Raw genomic sequence first — 25,860 nt, forward strand, 5'->3', positions numbered from 1 at the left:
TTCAGCACAAGCATAATTCTACTAGCCAAGCTTTTTCTAGTTGAATGCATAACAATCTCTAATTTACTGTAAGCATGTTTACAAGCTGATCTTGATTACATCTTTTCAAACTTATTTTGAAAGATAAGAAAATGCATAAATAATTTCAAACTAAAATATTATTTTCATAATAAATAATTTTGCTTTCAAAATACATGCTTGTGTTTTTTAAGAAGCAGGACTAGAACTGGCTGCTGATAAGAACTGGTAGGATGCCAGAAGTTGTCTCTGTTTACAACACTAACATTATATTTACAATATTACTCTCATAATTTTATATTAAGTGAACACTCATGTCACACCCTCTCCATACTATGTATCTAGAGTCAGAATTCCTATGACCAGTCCCCGTCTACACACAAGTAACATCATGGTGAAGCATGCTGCTGTAAGCATTGCTGCATTCAGGAGATAATTCTAAACCAGTCTGATAAGAAGGCCAGTCTGGATCACTGGAGATGGCTTAGGGCAGATAAATTTACACTCCTGGTGATAAAGGTTTAAAAAATAGCAAAATATTATGGAATTAGTGAACATGCAATCCAATAGCTGTGTCTGCCTCAGACTGTGTTCTTGATATTGTACTTGGCACAGCAAGTAATTTCATGATGAACTGATAATCAGTCTGATAATAAAAACATGATACAAACATCAAGAGTATTCTTAATTCCATGAGACTATACATGACTTTTCACCATTTCCATTAACTATAATACACTCTACACAACTTTTCATCCTATAAGCAAAATGATTTGATGGGATGATAACATCTTCTCTTCATTCTGATCACACACCAACACTGAATGAAAAATGGCTGATTAATTAATGCACATCAGAACATGAAAGATCATTTAGTGCTATGGTATGTAAAGTATCCAGCACAGACATACCACTGCAACCAAACTCATCAAATTTGGTTAAAATCTGTATCAACAATGTACTGTCTTGTTGGTTTACCAACACTTTTAACACATTATTGGCTATATCATGCCAAGGAAATGGGAACCAAGTGCCTGACACTCTACCAACAATGCTAACTTGGCTCCATCCAGCATTCTAAGAACTAACCACCATGACTCCCATTTACATGTAGATTGACAAAGAACTGATCATTTTAATCAAATGATCAATAACATAACATTAGCATTCAAACATACTGCAAAGGGGGCAATTATTTACAAAACTTAATTAGGCGCAGCCCAAGGGCAATTCTTTACAAAACTTAATTAGGTGCACCCCAAAGGCTGTCACTTGGTTATATGACATTTTCAGCAAGCATTTGGTCAATCGCTTTTTTAAACAACTTCTTTCTGAGATAACAGTAATCTATGACAAGGCAATTTTAAAGGTTTACTGTCACTGTGGCAGTCATACTGGATGTACAGTTTTCACCATGTTCGTTTAGGAGTAGTGAAAAACCCATGTAATAATGACCATCCACTCAGCTAGATTGGTATGGTGGCCATAGTGGCTGTATGACTAGCACCTTGAACTAGGTAACACAAGACATCTACTGGTAAAACCCCAATGCTGATATAGACAAACATTTGGGGATGAGCAGAGATAACACTATTTTCAAGATATGACTCTCCATTCAGGAGGAGTAAAGATAACAATATTTTCAAGATGGCTGCTGTGGTGTCCTTATTGGATATCAGCTAGGCACCATTTTTACTTTTACCCTTCTGCTCATGCCCGAGTCAAATAGCCAATGAAAAATGATGTTTCTAACACAACTAGGCAGTATGTTATTGAAAGATCACTGGGGATTTGGTGTTTTCGAGTCTATTCAGAAATAGCTTTCAAAATGTGTTTCCTACTCGATTTTCAGGCGAAAATGACAAAACACTCTATGGGTTAATGTGTCAAGACCAACTGGACATCATAAGAAGTCTTCTGGTGAAAACCCCGTATTAATATGACTTCTGTTCAAGTACATTTGTGATAAGATTTTTAAGATGGATGTCATGGTGAACACAGTCAAATAGGCACCAGTCTTATTCAGTACCAGATGGACATTATAAGAAGTTTTTTAGTGATATGTTGATATGACCATAGACACAGGAGGAGTAGCTAGAACAACATTTTAAGATGTTGACATGTTGGACATCAGCATGACGCCATTTTCATTTATGACCAACTAGATTGTATTGCTACTGGTGGTCATACTGGCATCAGATTGCTACTGGTGATCATATTGGCATTGGATTGCTACTGGTGGTCATATTGGCATCAGATTGTTACTGGTGATCACATCAGCATCAGATTGCTACTGGTGTTCTTACTGGCATCAAATTGGTACTGTGTTCACATTGGCATCAGATTGCTACTGGTGATCACACTGGTATCAGATTGGTACTGGTGGTCACATTGGCTTTGGATTGCTACTGGTGTTCATATTGGCATCGGATTGCCACTGTTGGTCATATTGGTATCAGATTGCTACTGGTGAGCACACTGGGATCAGATTGCTACTGGTGTTCTTATTGGCATCAGATTGGTCCTGGTGGTCACATTGGCATCAGATTGGTACTGGTGGTCACATTGGCATTGGGTTGCTACTGGTGTTCATATTGGCATCGGATTGCTACTGGTGGTCATATTGGCATCAGATTGGTACTGGTGGTCACACTGGCATCAGATTGCTACTGGTGGTCACATTGGCATTGGATTGCTACTGGTGTTCATATTGGCATCAGATTGCTACTGGTGGTCACACTGGCATCAGACTGGTACTGGTGGTCATATTGGCATTGGATTGCTACTGGTGTTCATACTGGCATCGGATTGCTACTGGTGGTCATATTGGCATCAGATTGCTACTGGTGGTCACATTGGCACATTGGCATCAGATTGCTACTGGTGATCACATCAGCATCAGATTGCTACTGGTGTTCTTATTGGTATAAGATTGCTACTGGTGGTCATATTGGCATCAGACTGGTACTGGTGGTCACGTTGTCATCAGATTGCTACTGGTGATCACATTGGCATCAGATTGTTACTGGTGGTCATATTGGCATCAGATTGCTACTGGTGATCACATCAGCATCAGATTGCTACTTGTGATCACACTGGCCTCAGATTGCTACTGGTGGTCACATTGGCATCAGATCAGCATCATTTTCATAAGGACTAACAAGACATCATGAGACGATTTTGGGCGAAAATCCCATGATGATATATATGACCATCCGTGTAGGAGTAGGATAACAAAATATAATTTTCAAGATCACCACCGTGATGACCGTATTAGATGTACAAGCAGCAGCATTTTCATCTGGGACAAACTAAACCATGGGATGAATGTGTGTGTACAATTCCACAGCAATCCTCCAAACAGGTTAGGATTGGCAACACAGACTTGTGCTACTGATGACAGGTTATGGACAGACAACAGACCATCTCAAAAGCTCTTCTGGGCTACAACCATTAGAGCTAAAGCTGGACCAAAACTCTTCAAGACAGATATGTAATTGTAATGCTTATGGCAAAATTTGAAGATTCTAACATACACTGAAACCACAGATTTTGATCAATATTCAAACATACACCCAAACCACAGATTTTGATCACTATTCAAACATACACACAAGCCAGAGATTTTGATCACTATTCAAACATACACTGAAACCACAGATTTTGATCACTATTCAAACATACACCCAAACCAGATTCTGATTATTATTCAAACATACACCCAAACCAGTTTTGATCACTATTGAAACAGACACACAAACCAGATTCTGATCACTATTCAAACATACACACAAACCAGATGCTGATCACTACTCAAACATACACACAAACCACAGATTCTGATCACTATTCAAAAATACATCCAAACCACAGATTCTGATCACTATTCAAACATACACACAAACCACAGATTCTGATCACTATTCAAACATACATCCAAACCACAGATTCTGATTACTATTCAAACATACATCCAAACCACAGATTCTGATCACCATTCAAACATACACACAAACCACAGATTCTGATCACTATTCAAACATACACACAAACCAGATTCTGATCACTATTCAAACATACACACAAACCACAGATTCTGATCACTATTCAAACATACACAAGCCACAGATTCTGATCTCTATTCAAACATACATCCAAACCACAGATTCTGATCACCATTCAAACATACACACAAACCACAGATTCTGATCACTATTCAAACATACATCCAAACCACAGATTCTGATACTATTCAAACATACATCCAAACCACATATTCTGATCACCATCAACCAAGGTAAAGACTAAGTACATGTGATAAGAGAACTAATGTGCATTCATAAAAAAAATGCAACAGCTGTAGCCTGCAGCTGAATGGTATAATAAGCTTTGTGCCACTTCCCAGGCTGTCAACACTAGGGTCTCCATGAACAAGTGTTTATTTCCACCCAATTAATGAGAAATTGCCGCCTGTACCAGTGGCAAACTAAAGGTCACAGTCCATCTGTAGTCGTTACGTAATTATACAATCAGGTTTACCTATATACAGTATGTTTCACTGCAGATCTTTCTAGATGCATTGCTCAAACAACAATTTTTTAATTTTACTTTTAAAAGAAAGAAGTGTTTTGGGAAAGAGTGGAAGCACTTTTTCTTAGAGTAAAAGTTAAGGAGAACCCAAGACACTGCAGCTCTGCCAGCATCATAAGTTTGTTATTGTTTATCTTCATTACATCATAAGTTTGTTATTGTTTATCTTCACTACATCATAAGTTTGTTATTATTTATCTTCATTACATCATAAGTCTGTTATTGTTTATCTTCATTACATCATAAGTTTATTATTATCTTCATTACATCATAAGTTGTTATTGTTTATCTTCATTACCTCATAAGTTTGTTATTGTTTATCTTCATTACATCATAAGTTGTTATTGTTTATCTTCATTACATCATAAGTTTGTTATTGTTTATCTTCATTACATTTTTAAGTTTGTTATTGTTTATCTTCATTACATCATAAGTTTGTTATTGTTTATCTTCATTAATCATAAGTTGTTATTGTTTATATTCATTACATCATAAGTTTGTTATTGTTTATCTTCGTTACATCATATGTTTGTTATTATTTATCTTTATTACATAAGTTGTTATTGTTTATTTTCATTACATAAGTTGTTATTGTTTATATACATTACATCAGTTTGTTATTGTTTATCTTTATTACATCATAAGTTGTTATTGTTTATCTTCATTACATCATAAGTTATTATTGTTTATCTTCATTACTTCAGTTTGTTATTGTTTATCTTCATAAGTTGTTATTGTTTATCTTTATTACATCATAAGTTGTTATTGTTTATCTTCATTACATTATAAGTTGTTATTGTTTATCTTCAATACATCATAAGTTGTTATTGTTTATCTACATTACATCAGTTTGTTATTGTTTATCTTCATTAGATCATAAGTTGTTATTGTTTATCTTCATTACTGCAGATCTAGCTTTATGAAAATTATACCGTGCAATTACAATGGCATGTAACAGTGCAGACATTAACGTGGAGTACCGAAGACAGCATGTCCGCCATTGTACAACCTCGCCAAGTCCAGCTGGCAAAATGTTTTTAGGACTAAAAATCTTTCATTTCTCAAATACAAAAAGTCACTCTTGTAAGCTCTTGACTATGGGTGTTGATCTAGAAGTCCAAGTCTGACCACTGCTTGATAACGGACATTGAACTAGAATTCTCAGTCTGGTAAGCACTCAACTATAGACACTGATCCAGCAGTCTAAGTCTGATAAGTGCTTGATTATGGGCACTAAGGGGACGCTCACCAGTCATTATACTTTTGAGAGAGTGATGTATGTAAGGTAAAGTAGTTACCATTTAAAACATGCAAAATGGAGAGAATGTTGGCATACCTATATGCTACATTAATGTAATGTGGATGATATTTCTTTGGATATTGTACTTTTGGAAATTGTACATGATCTAAGCACACTGCTAAATAAAATGACTGCTCCCTTGTGCTAAGAAATCTGCCTGAATTAGTCTAAAGTACACTATCCACAGCAGCTACTAAAATAGGGAAAATGAATTTTGCCAGACTAGACAATACCAGCTTCTGAAAGTGCAATGAATGAATTGCCAAATAAATAAAATGTAAAAAAGTTATCAGCTCTTTTTTATACAATTTAACTCTGAAGTTCAGGAACTGAAAATGACCATGTGGAGCAAGCACTATACTCTATAACCTATATTACACCCATCAATCAAACACCAAAATAAAGGGAATTAAAGGTTCTTTGAATTATACCTAAGATATACAAGGTCTTTCTTAAATAGCCAGTATAACCAGTGAGGAAAGCTGTGGAAATTCTTTTTCTTTAAAATTCTAACCCTATGCAAAATATGAAACTAGAGTGCCACCTAACCTAGAAGTCTCAGTCTTGTAAGTGCTTGATTATGGACATGGTGGGGGGGGGGCTCACCAGTTAGTCTGTATTTTTGAGAGAGTGATATATGTAAGGTGAAGTTGTTTGCATTTAAAACATGCATAGTGTAGAGAATGTTGACATACTGCTATGCTACTTTGATGTAATGTGGCTGACATTTCTATGGATAGTGTACTTATGGAAACTGTACATGAATTAAGCACACTTGTAACTAAAATGACTGCTCCCTTATGTTAAAAATCAGCCTGAATTAATCTAAAGTACACTATCATTAGCACCTATTAAAACTGGGAAAATGAATTTTGCCAAACTAGACAATACCAGCTTCTGAAAGTGCAATGGATGAATTACTACATACATATAATGTAAAAAAAAATGTATTGTCTCTGTTTTATTACACTTTACCTCTGAAGTCCAGGAAGTGAAAATGACCATATGGAGCTAGCAGGTTTTGAAATATGCACACCTGGAGTAAGGAGGCCAAGCTGTATACTCTGTAACCCATTATACCCATCAATCATATAACAAAATAAAGGGAATACAAAGGTTCTTTGAACAATACCTAAGACACACAAGGTCTCTTTTAAATAGCTAGTATAACCAGTGAGGAAACCTTGGGAAATTCTTTTTCTTTAAAATTCTAACTTCATGCAAAATACAAAACTGTAGAATGCCACCTTGATCTAGAAGTCTGAGTCTGGTAAGTGCTTGATTATGGGCATTGATCTAGAAGCTATGATCTTATATTATCCGACTGTGTTTTGTTGATTTCAATGTTACAGGTTTGTTACAATCGCATCAAATCAGTTATAAGCAGGAAGTCATTATGTAACATGTAAAGTGTTGAATTTTGAATAGTATTAAACCTTAAAGTTGAATGCATTGAGCATTAAAATTTTATCACATTTAAGCCAGAAGAGTCTCTGTGAATGGTCACTTTGACCTTTCTTCTTTTCTCCCACCATGTCAGTGTTAAACTTGAAAGACTAGTATCTCTGACTCATTGAGATTTGACCAGGGCACTGCAACACTGTCCTGAGAAAATAAACATTTGAGCCACCAACCATAACCGCTTGATAGGAACCCATGTCAAATTATCATTTTCAAAGGGAAATTGATATGCAACGTAGTTCAGAGATTTTAGGCTGTCAGACAAAAGAAAAGATTATCTTGGGAAAATGTAAGAACCGCTGTGTATGATTGGTCAGAGTAAATTGAGGCATACACTTTGGAAGTAATGTGAATTTAAAGTGATGACCTGAGTTTAAATTCTTTAGTACAAAATCCTGAGATGAGAAGTTTGGCTTTGAGGAAGCCTAAAAAGAATAGTGCTTTCGGCGTTAAACAAGAAAAGGGGACAAGGTGGATGTCCTGTAAGAGAAGACAGGTTTTAGTGCTAGGACGCACAATTTCTGAAAGAGAACAGCATTAAGCTTTCTGGGAGAGACAGGACAGTCTGAAGATGGAAGTCAGAAGTCCAGAAATAAATGACGTGTTCAGAATAAAAGACTAAGAAGTCCAGGAACAGAGGAAGCATTCAGAATAGGAAGACTAGAGAATAGGAAGATGTGATACAAGGGTCACAAAATACTCCAGCTAATAAAAAGAAAATGCAGTTAGTTTCAAAACAGAATGTGTAATTATTAAATCATTACCAAGCGTTCTGACAGAAATCTATTGATTGCTTTCTGGGCCAAACACCTGGATCTTACTGTCAATAATCTTTCATGTATTTAAGTGCAATTAAAAAAAAAACAACTGACAATCAATCAATAATCAGACTTGCTGGAAATGATGCTGCAGGTGCATTCTGCCTTGAAGTGGAAGGTGCTGGAATGCAGATATACTCTCACATTACCAGCATCACCAACTTCACGAAAGTATGGAATGCAACCTATTCAATTTTGCCATGCAATGGACTACTACAATGCAGCCTAAAAAGATTTCTACCAAAAAGGCATGTAAAAGACTAATACAATGCAACCTATTTGATTCTGCCAAAAGGGCATGTAACATACTAGTACAATGCTGCCTATTTGATTCTGTCACAAGGGCATATAACAGACTAATACAATGCAACCTATTCGAGTCTGTCACAATAGCATATAACAGACTAATACAATGCAGCCTTTACATTACTCCCAAAAGGGCAAGTAACAGACTAGTACAATGCAGCCTTTACATTACTCCCAAAAGGGCAAGTAACAGACTAGTACAATGCATCCTTTACATTACTCCCAAATGGGCAAGTAACAGACAAGTACAATGCAGCCTTTACATTACTCCCAAAAGGGCATGTAACAGACAAGTACAATGCAGCCTTTACATTACTTCCAAAAGGGCATATAACATACTAGTACAATGCAGCCTTTACATTACTCCCAAAAGGGCATGTAACATACTAGTACAATGCAGCATTTACATTTCTGGCAAAGTACACAACAGTCTACTAAAATGCATCCTTTTCATTTCTGCTGTAAGTGTAACACACTACAATAGTCTGTTGTTAATCAGCATACTTAATATTCAAATTTCAAGTTTAAAACTGGGACTATAACTACACAGGGATATACTTCTCTGCCTCACCAATTATCAGTTATAACAATGGGACTATAATTACACAGGGATTTACCTCTCCTCTGCCTCAACAAATATCAGTCATAACAATGGGACTATAATTACACTGGGATATACCTCTCCTCTGCCCCACCAATATCAGTCATAACAATGGGACTATAATTACACAGGGATTTACCTCTCCTCTGCCTCAACAAATATCAGTCATAACAATGGGACTATAATTACACTGGGATATACCTCTCCTCTGCCTCACCAAACATCAGTCATAACAACGGGACTATAATTACATGGGGATATACTTCACCTTCTCTAGACTCTGCCCCACCAATATAAGTTATAACAATGGGACTATAATTACACTGGGATATACCTCTCCTCTGCCTCACCAAATATCAGTTACAACAATGGGACTATAATTACATGGGGGATATACTTCATCTTCTCTGCCTCACCAAATATGTCAAAAGAATGGGACTAAAATTACACAAGGATAAACCTCTCCTCTGCCTAACCAAATATATGTCATAACAATGAGACTAAATTTGCACAGGGATATACCTCACCTTCTTTCTCATACACTGGGACTTTCTGTCACTACACAAATTACCTTACAGCACCCGACTTATACACCATACTGCAGTCCTTACAATATACTCAGTTTTCAAATTAATAGGGCCCCTGTGTTACATTTATGAAGCCCATATCAGTTTCCAAGGCTCTTGCCAATCATTGCATGGTTTCTACTGAATATTACTTGCTTCCTAACTCACAATAATTATGAATATTTTTATGTAATTCCTTCAAAATAACATTATTAATTCAATATTCTGAATAACTGTTGCATTTTTTCATGTTCTTATTCAGGATAAAAATGATTACATGTACATATCAGAATTGACGTAACTAAGTGCTTTCATAGATCTCCATCATGGTTTATTTTAGTGCTTTCATTGAACTCTTATCATGGGCTGTTTTAATGCATTCACAGAACTCTATCATGGGCTGTTTTAATGCCTTCACAGAACTCTATCATGGGCTGTTTTTGTGACTTCACAGAACTCTGTGATGGGTTGTTTTTAATGCCTTCAAAGAACTCCACAATGGGCTGTTTTTTAGTGCATATGCAGAACTCCATGGGTTGTTTTGGTGGCTTCAAAGAATTCCATCATGGGTTGTTTTAGTGCCTACACAGAACTCCCATCATGAGTTGTTTTGGTGCCTACACAGAACTCCCATCATGGGTTGTTTTACAACCTTCACAAAACTCCATCAGAGTTATTTTTTTGTGACTTCACAGAACTCCATCATGGGTTGTTTTGGTGGCTTCAAAGAATTCCATCATGGGTTGTTTTGGTGGCTTCAAAGAATTCCATCATGGGTTGTTTTAGTGCCTAAACAGAACTCGCATCATGGGTTCTTTTACAACCTTCACAGAACTCCATCAGAGTTACTTTTAGTGACTTCACAGAACTCCATCATGGGTTGTTTTAAGTACCTTCACAAAACTCCATCTTGGGTTGTTTTGAACTCAATCAAAGGTTGTTTTAGTGCCTATAGTATATAGAAGTCTATTTATTGTGCCTACACAGAACTCCATCATGAGTTTTCATTCAGGTATTTTGGAACAACCATTTTATTTGGGATTAATTATTAACACAGGCATTATCTGCACCCGAATGGGCAAGTTATTATTCACTGTACCAATACTGATCCCTGAAGTCATTAATTTCACAGAGCTCACAATTAATGGCAGTCTGCAAGCTGAATGAAGCCTAATATATTTATTGCCAGATGAATTCATGAATTCATTAATCTGCTATCATAGAGGGGCCCCGAGTGGCCGAATGGTCTAAAGCACTCACGGTTATGGATCACTGCCATCTCACCTGTCTGCGAGGGTTCGAGACTCGGGCTCAACCAATGTGGTTATGTAAGATAGTTTGCTGGTAGCTTCTTGTGGGTCAGTGGTTCTTTCCGGAGTTTTTCCTGGTTCTTCCTCCACCATATATACTGGCTGCAATGTGTAGCCTATTTTGTGCTGAAAAATGGCATTAAACCCTACAACAACAACAACAAGCTATCATAGGTAATACTGAAAATCTAAATGATAACATGGTGTCTGTGTTCTCTGTGAACTAATATCACAAATTTATGTTGTTCCTTTGGGGAAAAAACAATTAGGACACAACGAATCATACCAAAGAAAAAATGTGTGCACCCAGGAACCCAACCTACTTAAATTCAATGGTTCCATCCATATACATTTTAGTCAAGTACACACACACGCACACAAAAAACAGTACCAGTGGTGCCATTTTTCATACATGAACTGCTGACTTTTGACAAAAAACTGACATGAACTGACACAAGCTGGATAAAAAATAAAAACTGCGACATGAACTGACACAAACTGAAAAAAAAAAATAAAAACTGAAAATTAGAGGACCTTCCTATTCTATATTTTTTTTCGCTCCATTACCAGTATGTATCAGACGTACTTTTATCTTGGCGTCATTAATTTGCTGGTGCTATAATTAATCATTGATATGAAAATTAAATCTTCATGTATATCTGTAGGTAGGTAGGTACAGGGTTTAATGGCACATCAACACAATCCTGGCTATACAATGTCATTAAAAAGGATAGTTATAAACATATATGTTAGAGGTTTACCACAGCATTTGGTGGTATGTACCACTATTCAGTTACTTCAGTTGTTTCCATCAGTAAGGAATGCAGTGAAGTTCACAAGAAATCTTGTTATGAACAGAACAATATTAAAAGCATGTTTTTATTTCCCATGACAAAATAATTCCAAAATATTTTTTGAGCAAAACAACTGTATTTGTCTGAAACTAATTTCAAAATATTACAAAATTAATTATATTTATGAAACTTTAATAAAAATGCCTGACATATGTCATGTATGTACAGCTATACATTAAGTATAAAGGAATGTTGTGAAAAATATTCAAAATAAATTCAACTTTTTGTAAAAAATTGGATTTATAAAAAAAAAATTGTCATTTATTTTAGATATTTGCTAGTGTATATAATGTATTAATTATATGTACACCTTTACTAGTGTATATATTGTATTAATTATATGTACATCTTTACTAATGTATCCGTTTATATGTGTATACAATATGTTAAGTACATGTACCCCTTTATAGGTGTATATAATGTGATATGTACCTGTATTCCTTTATAGATGTATGCAATGTGTTAAGTACATGTATTCCTTTATAGGTGTATATACAATGTGTTAAGTACATGTATCCCTTTATAGGCATATACAATGTGTTTGGTATATGTATCCCTTTATGGGTATATACAATGTGTTTGGTATATGTATTCCTTTATAGGTATATACAATGTGTTTCATACATGTATTCATTTATAGGTGTATATAGTACAGGTGTATATACAATGTGTTAAGTACATGTATCCCTTTACAGGTGTATATAATACAGGTGTATATACAATGTGTTATGTACATGTATTCCTTTATAATGTAGTATCAAGAATCAGCCAGAAGATTTTTGGGACAGCAAATGTTCTCTGTTTGAATTTTATGTAATTTGTCTAGTCCACTAAATAATGTCTCATTTGTTTAATCAGTGTGTTTGTTTATGTCTAAAAGCCCTCTCTGATAAAAATCAGATCTTGTCAAGGGGCTGAACAAAAACCACTAGAAGGCTTTGCACTGGATTCAACCCTACCTGCATAAGATAGAGCAGTTAAATCTGTGTATCAAGATCAACTCATTTCAGTCAGCAATCAAACATTGTTTTAAATATTATTAATGTAACATCATTAAAGTATGAAACATTAATAAGTGGCTTATCCTAAATTATTGCAAATATATGCAATCAAGCTTAGTACAAGAAACAGAAACATAGTTTTCATGTTGTTGTTTCTCAGAATAAATGTCCATGTTTTCTGAAGAAACAAACCTAGTTTTGATCTGAATCAACTATGGCACCAGAATGTATCCAGATGCATATGCAAAAAGTAGTGACATAATACACAATGTTCAGACTGGTACACAAATGATCTGTGAAATTCTAGTCCCAGCTTAAGGTAATGCTAACAATGGTGGGTCAGCATATGGTGGGGGGGAGGGGGACTAACAACAACTTTAAGGTTTTACAGTTAATGGTAGGACTGGTCATCTTCGCTAGCCAAGGTTCCAATATGTTAACCCTATCTACACATTGGGAGATCGGTCAGCTATTTCTGTGCCTTGTCCAAGCTGCCTCTCTTATTATGAAATGCCAACTAACCAATAGCAGGCAACAGACTTCAAAAGGATACTTTGTATGTTTAACGTCTAAACCATGACTATGTACCAGACTGAAACCGTTACACAGACCAGCAGTGGAAAGTCTTTTGAGTCCATTTCAGTTGTGTGCTCCCCTTGTTTTGATCATGTTGGAGCAATGCTAAAATTTAAACAACTAAACTGACTGGATGTGGCGGCTTTCCACTGCATCCAACGAAATTCACAGAGCCAAAATATTTGCATCGACCTGCCAACATGTAGACAGAGTTGACATATCAGAACCCTGGCTAGCGAAGATGGGCTGTTTTGGGCAGGAATCAAACACACGACTCTTGGATTTATTAAAAGACTGATGTTCTATTTTGTGGCTAAAGTGAACACTATTCTTAATAACCATATACTTATTTATCTGTTTCAAAATGTATTCTCTCTCTCCAATTGTTTGCATACCTAAATATAAATGTGTGCATGTACCTCTGTTAATGATTACATTAGGGGAAGGCAGATTGTCTATTCTAGGATATGCAAATGTGGGATTCCTGCTAACTTTGAACAAATACACTAAAACCAAGTTTTCAAACTTACCTTTATTTCTTCATGAAATATCTCCCACAGCCAGAAACTTTCCCCTTTTGTTATATTAGGGGTCAGTTTTTCCCCCAATTTTCAGATCCAGGATACCTACCTACATATTTGTATTTAGTGCTGCACTTTAAACAATTCTACCACCCCATAATGCCAGTGCCCTGGCACATTTATAAAATCCCGATGATCATAAGTTTAAATTTATAAAATCCCCAAAATCCTAATAATGACGTGTAAATTTATAAAATTCCCAAAATCCTGTTAATCACAGAAGTAAATTTATAAAATCCACAAATCCTGATGATCACAGGTGTAAATTTACAAAATCCACAAATCCTGATGATCACAGGTGTAAATTTATAAAATCTCCAAATCCTGAGGATCACAGGTGTAAAATTTTATAAAATCCCCAAATTCTGATGATCATAGGTCTAAATTTATAAAATCCCAAAAATCCTGATGATCACAGGTGTAAATTTATAAAATCTCCAAATCCTGATGATCACAGGTGTATAAATTTATAAAATCTCCAAATCCTGATGATCACAGGTTTAAATTTATAAAATCCCCAAAATTACAGGTGTAAATTTATAAAATCCCCAAATCCTGATGATCATGGGTGTAAATTTATTAAATCCCTAAATCCTGAGACTGTAATCAGGTGTAAAGTTATAAAATCCCCAAATCCTGATGATCATAGATATACAGATGTACATCAAAGGTCACGCTTATAATTTAACCAACGTGCAACACTGTATGCATGTATGTATGTATGCATGTATGTATCTTTACACAGGGTAACTTTTCTAATCAAGGACTCTTTTCCTTGATGCCTTCTTAGGAATAAAGCAATACAATGTACACGTACAAAAGTAAATTATTTTTTAGTTTAACAATATTTAATATTTTAAACAAAATTCTATTATAATCTTAAAATAACATCTACATACTCAAATTTCCTCTTAAATACTGTAATATTTTCTGCTGATTTTATATACAACATAAATCTGTCCATCTGTCTGTCTGTCTGTCTGTCTATCTCTACCTGTCTGTCCCATTTGTCATCTGGCCTGTAACTTCAATACCTGTCACTAGGTAGTACAACCCAAGACCATCATGACCCAGTTTATATTTATAGTCAACCTAGCATTGTTGTGTCTGGCCAACTACATGTCAATAGTCAATTGGTAAAATCACACACATGTACAAGTCTGCCCTAGTTATTCTATAATCATAGATATCCAAAAGAAGAATGTAATGGAACTGTCAAATAGGAATTTTCACAAGGTTCAGTCCAGAACCAGAAAATACACAAGGAGACAGCTAATAAACAGGCAATCCATTCCAAACACTATCCTATATAATACATTTTTCTACATTAATGTAAATTTGAACAGTACATTTTGTAATGAAGGAAAGTATGTATTATATGGACCAGACTAAATACTATGTGAATATGCACCAGTCTATGAATACACTTGGATTAGTATTTGATTACCAGTCTATGAATACACTTGGATTAGACTTGGATTACCAGTCTATGAATACACTTGGATTAGACTTTGATTACCAGTAGGTGATTTGGTTGTAAACTGTCTTTGTACTGAATGGCTTTACATACACAAACATACCAGCAAAATAAATGTTGTATACTTTGTCTGCAAGGTAAAAAGAGATTTGTTCCCGATATACTGAGACATTAACTTTGAAAGACAAATTTAGTCTAAACAATGATAAGAAATGACATTTAATTTTCTGGGTGGGGGACTGCAAAATCTGGTTCTTTAAACAGCTTGAAAGAATATTTTGGATATTCTTGCTTTCATTTATAACATACAAACACAAAACTTCTTTCCATTATATCTACTGAAAAATACACTATCTTAGGGTGAAAAAAAATATTCCTGCTCAAAAGAAAATCCCAGACCCAAGATCAATCCCACCCTTCAACCCCCAAATTAAATGGTCAGTCCCTAATTTGGCTCACCAGAGAACTTAATTTTGACCAGTCAACTTGAAGTTAGGTGTTCACTTGTCATATAGAGTACAACGTAATTGCTGAACACCTGCAATGATATGCTACATGAAGTAAAACACTTCAGATTGAGAGTGGGCCCTTAACACATTGTTTTTTCTATTTGGTGCACCTTTTTTACTGCCAGAAACCAGCATCCCCTGATGCCCCATAGAATCTTCCCTTCATCTCATTAAGTTACACAGCTAATCATAGCTTTAATAAAATAACTCACCACTTCTTAAAATTTCATTTATTTTATGGATCAGCCAAAAAATTGAAAAATATTTTACCTATGAGACGACATTACAGATTTCACTAGTCTTGGTCAAAGAGATGTTTGTTTTGTGTCTGACATCACTGGAACAAACATCTATGTGATCATTACCAGGATATCCCACTTGCGAGTTCTTCCACCCATGCTACATAGGCCTGCCAATCCTTTAATAATGGTGGTGCTCAACAGTTTCGTATTTTGCATAGGGTTAGAATTTTAAAGAAAAAGAATTTCCCGGGATTTCTTCACTGGTTATACTGGCTATATAATAAAGGCTTTGTATATCTTGGGCATTGTTAAAAGAACTTTTAATTCCCTTTATTTTGATGTATGATTGATGGGTGTAATTTAGGTTCTAGAGTATACAGCTTGGGCTCACTTAAGGTGTGCTCATATAAAAAAAACTGCTAGCTCCACATGGTCATTTTCACTTCCTGGACTTCAGAGGTAAATTGTAAAAAAAGAGCAGATAACTTTTTTACTTTTCAGATATTCTGTAATTGGTTCATTGCACTTTCAGTAGCTGCTATTGTCTACTTCAGCTAAATTCGTTTTCCCTATTTTAATAACTGCTAAAGTTAGTGTACTTTTGATTAATTCTGACTAATTTGTTAAGCACATGGGAGCATCCATTTTGTTATACTGTGTGCTTAGATGATGTACAATTTCCACAAGTACAGTATCCAAAGAAATGTCAGCCATATTACATAAAAGTAGCATAGTGGTATGCCAACATTATCGCTACTGTGCATGTTAAAATGCAAACAACTTCACCTTACATATGTCACTCTCTGAAAAGTACATAATAACTGGTGAGCACCCCCAATACTGACTGATTGCTAATTTGGACCTATAAAGAACGAGTTCTGAAATTGTGAAATAATGGTTATCAGAAAAATCATTCTGAGACTGAATAAGAATAATGTCCATTATTATATGCTCATTTTTTTCTCCGTTAACTTTACATTGTCAGAATCATTCAACATTACCTGATACTGAACTCGCGTGCAAATACACATACTGCATTCACATGCATAAAGGAACTACTTTCTATTGCAAACAAAAAATGGACGAAGACGCCAGCACTTTTGATTTGTAAACAAATCATTTACACTCGCGTAAGAGGTGCTTTATGTTGTGGTTGTTTAAATTTGTTTCTGAATGAATTAAAACTGATGTTTCGTGGACTGCCACATACCAGCTGCTTTGGCACATTCCACGTTAAATTTGTTAATACAATGTTTCAGATTTAGGCTAGCTACAGTATACAACAGACACAAGAAAGGGTCGTTATAAATAACATACAAGTGACAAGTCATATACTGTCTTCTTTAGCTGGTGATAAGAATGGCAAAAAAATATACTTAACAGTTTTACATCCTGAATTTCCTCAAAATGTACTTTCTTAGTTCTGCAAATCCAAATTACACGAGCCATATCATGGGTTCTCAATCTTGATTAACATTTCTAAATTGTAATGTAATTTCGATAAGTGTAATTACATTCTCCTTACTGCACTCAAAATGAAATATGCATTAACAGTAAATTCCACAGCATCTTTTGATAATTGCAATTGAAAGACTTCATATTTTTCCCATATTATGATTTCAAACATTCAATGACAGAAACAGAAACACATCTGCAGATGTCAACAAGCTTCTCCCTCGCTTCTTTAATCCCATGTATTTCATGTGGAACTGTCACATAAAAAACCAGTCCATAATCATGAAATTTCATAGAATAAAAATAAAATACCAAAATCTGTTCATTCCAGATCAAATGGAAGAGTTGTTGCAATGTGCATTCATTCACAATATGACACCAAATTTCAATTTTAACTAGACACGCCATTTTCTTTCGAAAGTTATGTTGAGTGCACGACTAAGTTCAAATTTATCTAGGCAGAGTTATATGTGCAACAATAATGTTGTTGTTGTGAAATGATGAATATGCGCTTGTGTCTTTAGTTTGGAATGCGGCATACATTCCGTTACTTTGTTCCATGTAGTGTATTTTGTTAATATAATTAAGCATTAGGTAGAATTAAAAATTTTTAGCATATAATAAAGGTCATGCAGTATTTCCATTTGAAAAACTCGTTCATATTTTCCCATACAAATGCAGTAACCTATAATTATCTGAGACAGAGTAAAAGAGTGATAATTATTTGAGACAAAGTAAAACAATGTCAATTGTTTGAGGCAGAGTAAAAGAATGTCCATTATCTGAGACAGATTAAAAGAATGGTAATTATTTGAGACAGAGTAAAACAATGTCAATTGTTTGAGGCAGAGTAAAAGGATGTCCATTATCTGAGACAGAATAAAAGAATGATAATTATTTGAGACAGAGTAAAAGAATGACAATTATCTAAGACAGAGTAAAAGAATATCATTTACCTGAAGCAGAGATAAGAAAAATGTCCATTATTTGAGACAGAGTAAAAACAATGTAAATTGTTTGAGGCAGAGTAAAAGAATGATAATTATTTGAGACAGAGTAAAAGAATGACAATTATCTAAGAGTAAAAGAATGTCCATTATCAGAGACAAAGTAAAAGAATATCAATTACCTGAAGCAGAGTACGAAAAATGTCCATTATTTGAGACAGAGTAAAAACAATAACGAGATTTTCATCATTGCACATTCATAACTATTTTCATTTTGGACAGACTTGATATTATAATAGATGTTTCAGTGGAAAACAATTAAAACTGGTCAGGAAGAGTGATAATATTTTCAAGATGGCTACGTAGCCATTTTGTGAGGTTTGATCAATAACATTTTCAAACTGGAGCAACCTGAGCTGAAACCAATAACTGAACATTCAAACCAAACTAATTCTTGCAATTATTTTGACAGAAAAATCAATACTAGATATCTGTTTTGTTTATCTATCAAGTTTGGCAGCAATCACTATGAAACAAAACCAAGGAAAAATGTAAACTATGCAATGCTGAATTAGTTTACAATGGACCTCAGAAGGCAATTATAAGTATCACAATTCTGAGTAGTCACTCACAGTACCATTTCCATTCATTCTCATTCAGGCACTCTTAAAAAGATAACATGTACATGTAACATGCTAAGTTAATAAAAAGCATAATATACATACATATGATTCTACTGGCAGTAGGACAAAAGTACTGTTTCACAGGCAGTCTGATGCACAAACTTTGTTATCAACGAAATCTACTGCTTTTGAAAATCCAACAATTCTTTTAACAAATTGAGAAAAGAAGAAAAAAATGCATTTTTGCACATTCTATCCACACATTACAGAAAAACACCTGGAACCAGACTGAGACTGAAACTTATATCAGTGGTATGACTGGCACAATGATGTATGTTTGAGTAATTGGATTAAAGCTACTATGTGTAAACAAGTTGTTTTACTGATTAGGCCAAATACAAAAACATGTGTGAATCTGGTTACAATGAAAACAATTTCAGGGTAGGTAGGTTAGTACAAAGATTTTTTCTTTTCTATTTTTAGTCTCTATGTATTTAAATAAAGCATGAACTATAAAATAAACTTCATTTGCATCCTGCATTTAACTTAGATTGCAGTTGCATCCCTTTGTTACATTTTTTTTTCTCCCAAATATTTTTTCTCTCCAAAAGCTAGTTTCATTTTTCTTTTAATGTTGGGTCAGCAGTTATACACAAGGACAGTCTGGTAACGAGAATCACAAATACATTTTTTAGGTGGCTTTACCTATTTGTTTGATTCTGGAGGTTTTAAGAGGAATAATGCAAGGAAGCGCACACATTGCAAAAATGTAATGTGCTCTTTCTGCCAATTCTAAAGAAGAAAAAAAAAAAGAACAAAACAGAAAAAAAGAAAAAAAATAGGAGGCTGAAGAATACAATTCAAGTCCAATTATGAACTTCCTCTTCAGGCATTACTGAGCTTAGAGGAGTATTGGAGATAAGTCAAGCAGGATTAAAAATCCAGCTACAGGAAACCTGAAGTAGAAACCGAGTGACAGACACATTCTACTGCTGATAGAGAGTGGCTGTTCTCCACTGTTCACAAAATACAAAGAGGGAATCTGGACCAGACTTTTGTGGGCAATGTCACTGAAGTAAATCATGCTATACTTTGACTCAACAACCACTGATTTACAGTATTTCAGGCTGGAAATGTGAATATTTATTACAGAAATTAATAAATTGATGACCTGAGTGCCTGTGATTACTGCCAGCCTCTCTCCTGTCCCACCATTCCCTACTGGGATTAGACAGACTCTAATGCTCAAGTAACCATTCACAGAGTTCCCAAACTTTTTTAATGAAACATTTCAATGTTATTTTCGGCCACTTACTGGATGAAATTCATTTTTTCAAAGGTTCACTTTTAACTTTTACCGAATGGATTTAAATAACATAGTGACTTAGCAATAAACGCCATTTTAAAATCAAAAGCTATTTTATTTTCAACTCTCCAAAAACATCATTATTACCACATACAAAAAACAGGATGTATCACCAGAATCAAGTACAATTACCGCAATTCACATAAATCTGCATTTAACTCATTTTAAGTTACAGAGTGGTAACTTTACTCTGCTTAACTACATGTTTACATGTGAACATATTAAAAAAAAGGCTTTTACAAAAGGGTTGTTTTAAGTTTGACAAGACGCCCATATAAATTATATACCTTTAAATAAAAGATGGACTGATTATTTTTATAAATCCATCTATGCAGGTATCAGGGAACATTTTTTTCATTCACTCATGCTTGGGATGAGCATGTTTAACAGATAATAGTCCATGTCATCAACATGATATACCTATCACAACACCATACTAGTCCATGTCGTCACTTTACTCAACATGATATACCTATCACAACACCATACTAGTCCATGTCGTCACTTCACTCGACATGACATACCTAACACAACACCATACTAGTCCATGTCGTCACTTTACTCAACATGACATACCTATCAGAACACCATACTAGTCCATGTCATCAACATGATATACCTAACACAACACCATACTAGTCCATGTCGTCACTTTACTCAACATGATATACCTATCACAACACTATACTAGTCCATGTCATCAACATGATATATCTAACACAACACCATACTAGTCCATGTCGTCACTTTACTCAACATGATATACCTATCACAACACTATACTAGTCCATGTCATCAACATGACATACCTAACACAACACCATACTAGTCCATGTCGTCACTTTACTCAACATGATATACCTATCACAACACCATACTAGTCCATGTCGTCACTTCACTCAACATGATATACCTATCACAACACTATACTAGTCCATGTCGTCACTTTACTCAACACGATATACCTATCACAACACCATAATAGTCCATGTCGTCACTTTACTCAACATGATATACCTATCACAACACTATACTAGTCCATGTCATCAACATGATATACCTAACACAACACCATACTAGTCCATGTAGTCACTTTACTCAACATGATATACCTATCACAACACTATACTAGTCCATGTCGTCACTTTACTCAACATGATATACCTAACACAACACCATACTAGTCCATGTAGTCACTTTACTCAACATGATATACCTATCACAACACTATACTAGTCCATGTCATCAACATGATATACCTAACACAACACCATACTAGTCCATGTCGTCACTTTACTCAACATGATATACCTATCACAACACTATACTAGTCCATGTCGTCACTTTACTCAACATGATATACCTATCACAATACTATACTAGTCCATGTCGTCACTTTACTCAACATGATATACCTATTGTCACAACACCATACTAGTCCATATCATCAACATGATATATACCTATCACAACACCATACTAGTCCATGCTGTCACTTTACTCAACATGATATACCTATCACAACACCATACTAGTCCATGTCATCAACATGATATACCTATCACAACACTATACTAGTCCATGTCGTCACTTTACTCAACATGATATACCCATCACAACACTATACTAGTCCATGCTGTCACTTTACTAAACATGATTTTAAAAAACTGACACCCAACACAAGCTTGATACTAGAAGTGTTTTTAATCTGTGGTCTTCACTCTTAACAGCATTTTCATGTCCTGAACCCATTTTAGTATAACGTTTGTCAGGTGCCTGTATAAACACAAAGTTGGCTTCCTTTATTACATGATCTAGCCTAACGAGGGGCCAAAGGAAGGAAATGTAAACAATAATTGATGCACATTAAATGTCCAGCAATGCTGAGCTTGTTAAGGGAAGAAAATACAGATCCAGTAACATTTTCCTCAGTACATTCAAATCTTACACAGTCAAGATAAAAGGAAAATATCTGCATTTCCTATAGCCTGATAATTTTTTTAAAAACAAAAACATATTTTAATGTGATTTTAATGTGGTATCTTTATACCATGGAGGAAAAAGTGCCAGAGTCAGTAATGAAAAACAAGGATGGTCATCCAACCAGAAACACACATTCGGGGGAGGGGGGGGAGGAGGAGGCAGGCTTTACACTGGCTGGTGTCCTACCATCTACTTTCAACATAATCAGACTATGGGCTGAATAATTAAAGCAGTCACTGAAATGACACCCAGAGAATGGGATTCTGCACTAAAAAGTACCCCATGAGTCAGTAGATTTAATACTTATTTAGCAAGGTCTGATATTAAAATTCCCCCAAAAGGTGAGTTGGGGTTGTCAAGGTTACCAATGACAACATTGCTCAGCTATCTAACCCAAGATTTATCACAATTTCATTCAATTTACATATCAAAAAAGGGAATTGAAGAAGATAAGCTTTTTATTATTTTCTATGAGACCATACACCAGATAGTCTGATACAGTGTCATTGCTACATTGGCTTTCTTACCTTCCATGTAAGAAAAGATCCCCCTTTGTGGAGAACTAACATATAACCAGTCTACCTGAATAATATAATCACCAGAGTGCTTGGATTGACATTACAGTAGAAGGCAAGCATCCAAATGACCCGTACAGCAAATGTATCTCAACTGACTGAAGAGTTCCACAACTTCAGAAAATTCCAACATTTAACTCATGCTCAGTTCATCAGTTCAATTTATGACTGAATTACACACTTTTTATTTCATTAATGAGTGGCTGAAAATTCATAGCTTTCAGTGCAAATTTCATCAATATCTGCAATCAAATCCTTCCCCACAACTATTTCCTGATTTCACAGTAATGTGGGAACTCTTCATTCACTCTGTATGACACATCAGAAATAAATTCTGCAACACTTTTGCTAAGATTTCATCATTTCTGTGTTATATTTTTTATCAATGACCATCAACCACATACTCTTGAATGGGGTCTTGGCTAAATCCGACCCCTGCATTAGCAATGAAATCACTCATCATTAAGTTTCTTTGCAAATAAGTGCAGGCTATTCACAACTCTGGATGCTTCAATTTAGTCGGTTGTAGCAATCCTATTTTCTTGGGAATTTATTTACACTCCTTGAGTCATTCGAATGGACTGATGCTCTAATGGCAAAAATGAATTTCCAGGACTCAAGATACAAACATTTCTTTTTTTAACTGCCAAGTGTTCAAACCATCACTGATATTCTAGCGAAAAGAAATTTAAATTTACTGTTGTGGCAGCCATATTGGATGCACTATCGGCACAATTTTCATTTAGGAAAAATGAGATTAGATTAGAACACTTTTAGTGAAAACCACAGACCTTCGTGGCCCTCCATTAAGTAGAATTAGTACAAAGATTTTCTATATGTTTATTGTGACAGCCATATTGGATCTAAGCTAACAGCAAAATGTCTTTTAGTTAAAACCCTATGTTGATCTGACAATCAATTCTGAAGGAGAAGGAGTACCATGAGTTTTAAGATGGCCACCACAGTGGCTAAATTAAATGTCAGATGGGCATCAATTCATTCAGGATCAACCAAATACCACAAGAATATTTCTGGTGAAAAGAACACATTGACATGACTTTCCAAATTGGACGGGGAGTAAGATTTAGAGCCCATGTCCATTTTTTTAGGTCAGACTGGCACCGTTTTCATTCAGGATCAATTAGTTATCATAAATCATCTTCTGATGAAAACCCATTGTTGATAAGACTTGTATTTTAGTACAAGCACTAAAGCATGTGTGAATTCATCTTGAAAACAGTTCAAATCTGTCTGCAGACTCAAGTTAGAAAGAACAAACAACAACTGTAATTGCTTCAGCCATGTGTACATAGAACAAGTGAAAGTGACAACTGTAATTCTGTACACTGTAGTGGAATCAAAGGTCTGGGCTAGATGGCACAGTTCTGTACCCTGTAGAGTGGAATCAAAAGTCTGGGCTAGATGGCACAGTTCTGTACCCTGCAGATGTAGATTTGAACTGAAACAGCATAGATGGATGTCTTTTCAATATCCACAGCAGCAGCAACAAAATATCCATCGTTCTCACAGACCTTTGTGGGCACAGGTACAAATAATCATATTAAGAAAGGACATCTTTTACCAAGCCATTCAAAACCAAACAGATTTTGAGCCTGTAGAAGCAGACTTAATGATTGTCATATCAAACAAAGTAACCTCATTTAACCACAGTCCAATAAATCCACACCCCAAACCTGTCTTGATTATGATGGACAATATGGGGTTATGGTATCTACTGTTTTAGTCTGATAAATCAACCCCGCAAATCTGTGTTGATACTGATGGACAATGTTGTCAGTCTGATGTCACCTATTCATTAAAACATACAAGTTTGCTGCATGAAAATTATTCCGGAACAAACTCGCATACAATTTAGACACATATCAGTAAGTGGTAACAGCCGTATCAAGCATGAAATTTAAAATGGCTACAGGACTGATGGTTGTGCTATTCCAGGTGGATTTACAAGTCACCAAACATGACATGCTCATGAAATAAAATCTACATGTCACCAAAAGAACCCTTCAGCCGACGGTAGCTGCACAGCCATGAGAAATATCGGTAAGTGTATAACATGTACACCGATGTGTGCAGACAAATTTGCATGCAGATAATTGTAGCTTTTAATGAGTAAGTGATATCAGTCCCTCACCCAAAAATCAATATCATCATGGGTGAAGGGCTGATTTATCAGCCTGGTACTGTTTTTGTTATAAGTTATACCAACTTTTACCATGCAAACCTGAGACAAAAATAGGTACAGATACTATCCACACGGGTAACAACAACAACTACCATATATTTACTCACTTATAAGTCAAGTCCAAGTATAAACTGCACTGACCCAGATCTGTCATCGCATAATGTTCAGATCTGGGTCTGTGCAGTTTGATAGGAGTAATCAGTAGAATAAACAGCAGACCCTGTTCTGCAGCCACATTATAGTACGGTATATCAGGAATTTTGCTGTTCACAGTTTAACTTAATTTACTACATTGGTAAATAATTGCATCATAACAATAGCAACAATACAAAGGCTAAGTACCAAAATATTTCAGTACCTCTGGATACACAGTATTTCTGTCGCTATCGAGATTTATAATTTTGAACCATGGTATTCTTCAGTCAGTAGAAAAAATTAGAGACACACAACCATTTTATCACAATATCTTTTGAAGAATTTTTATATGAAACATTTAGA

General features: G+C 35.2%; 1 protein-coding gene across 1 annotated transcript in view; it reads right to left on the bottom strand.

Moving 5' to 3' along the window:
• The window catches only part of LOC149792312 (uncharacterized), a 162,779-nt gene that overhangs the window by 135,509 nt on the left and 1,410 nt on the right, over positions 1-25,860 (bottom strand). The window lies entirely within an intron of this gene.

This window comes from Sinohyriopsis cumingii, chromosome 9, assembly GCF_028554795.1.
Source record: "Sinohyriopsis cumingii isolate HCF-2022 chromosome 9, ASM2855479v2, whole genome shotgun sequence".
Lineage (NCBI taxonomy): Eukaryota > Metazoa > Mollusca > Bivalvia > Unionida > Unionidae > Sinohyriopsis > Sinohyriopsis cumingii.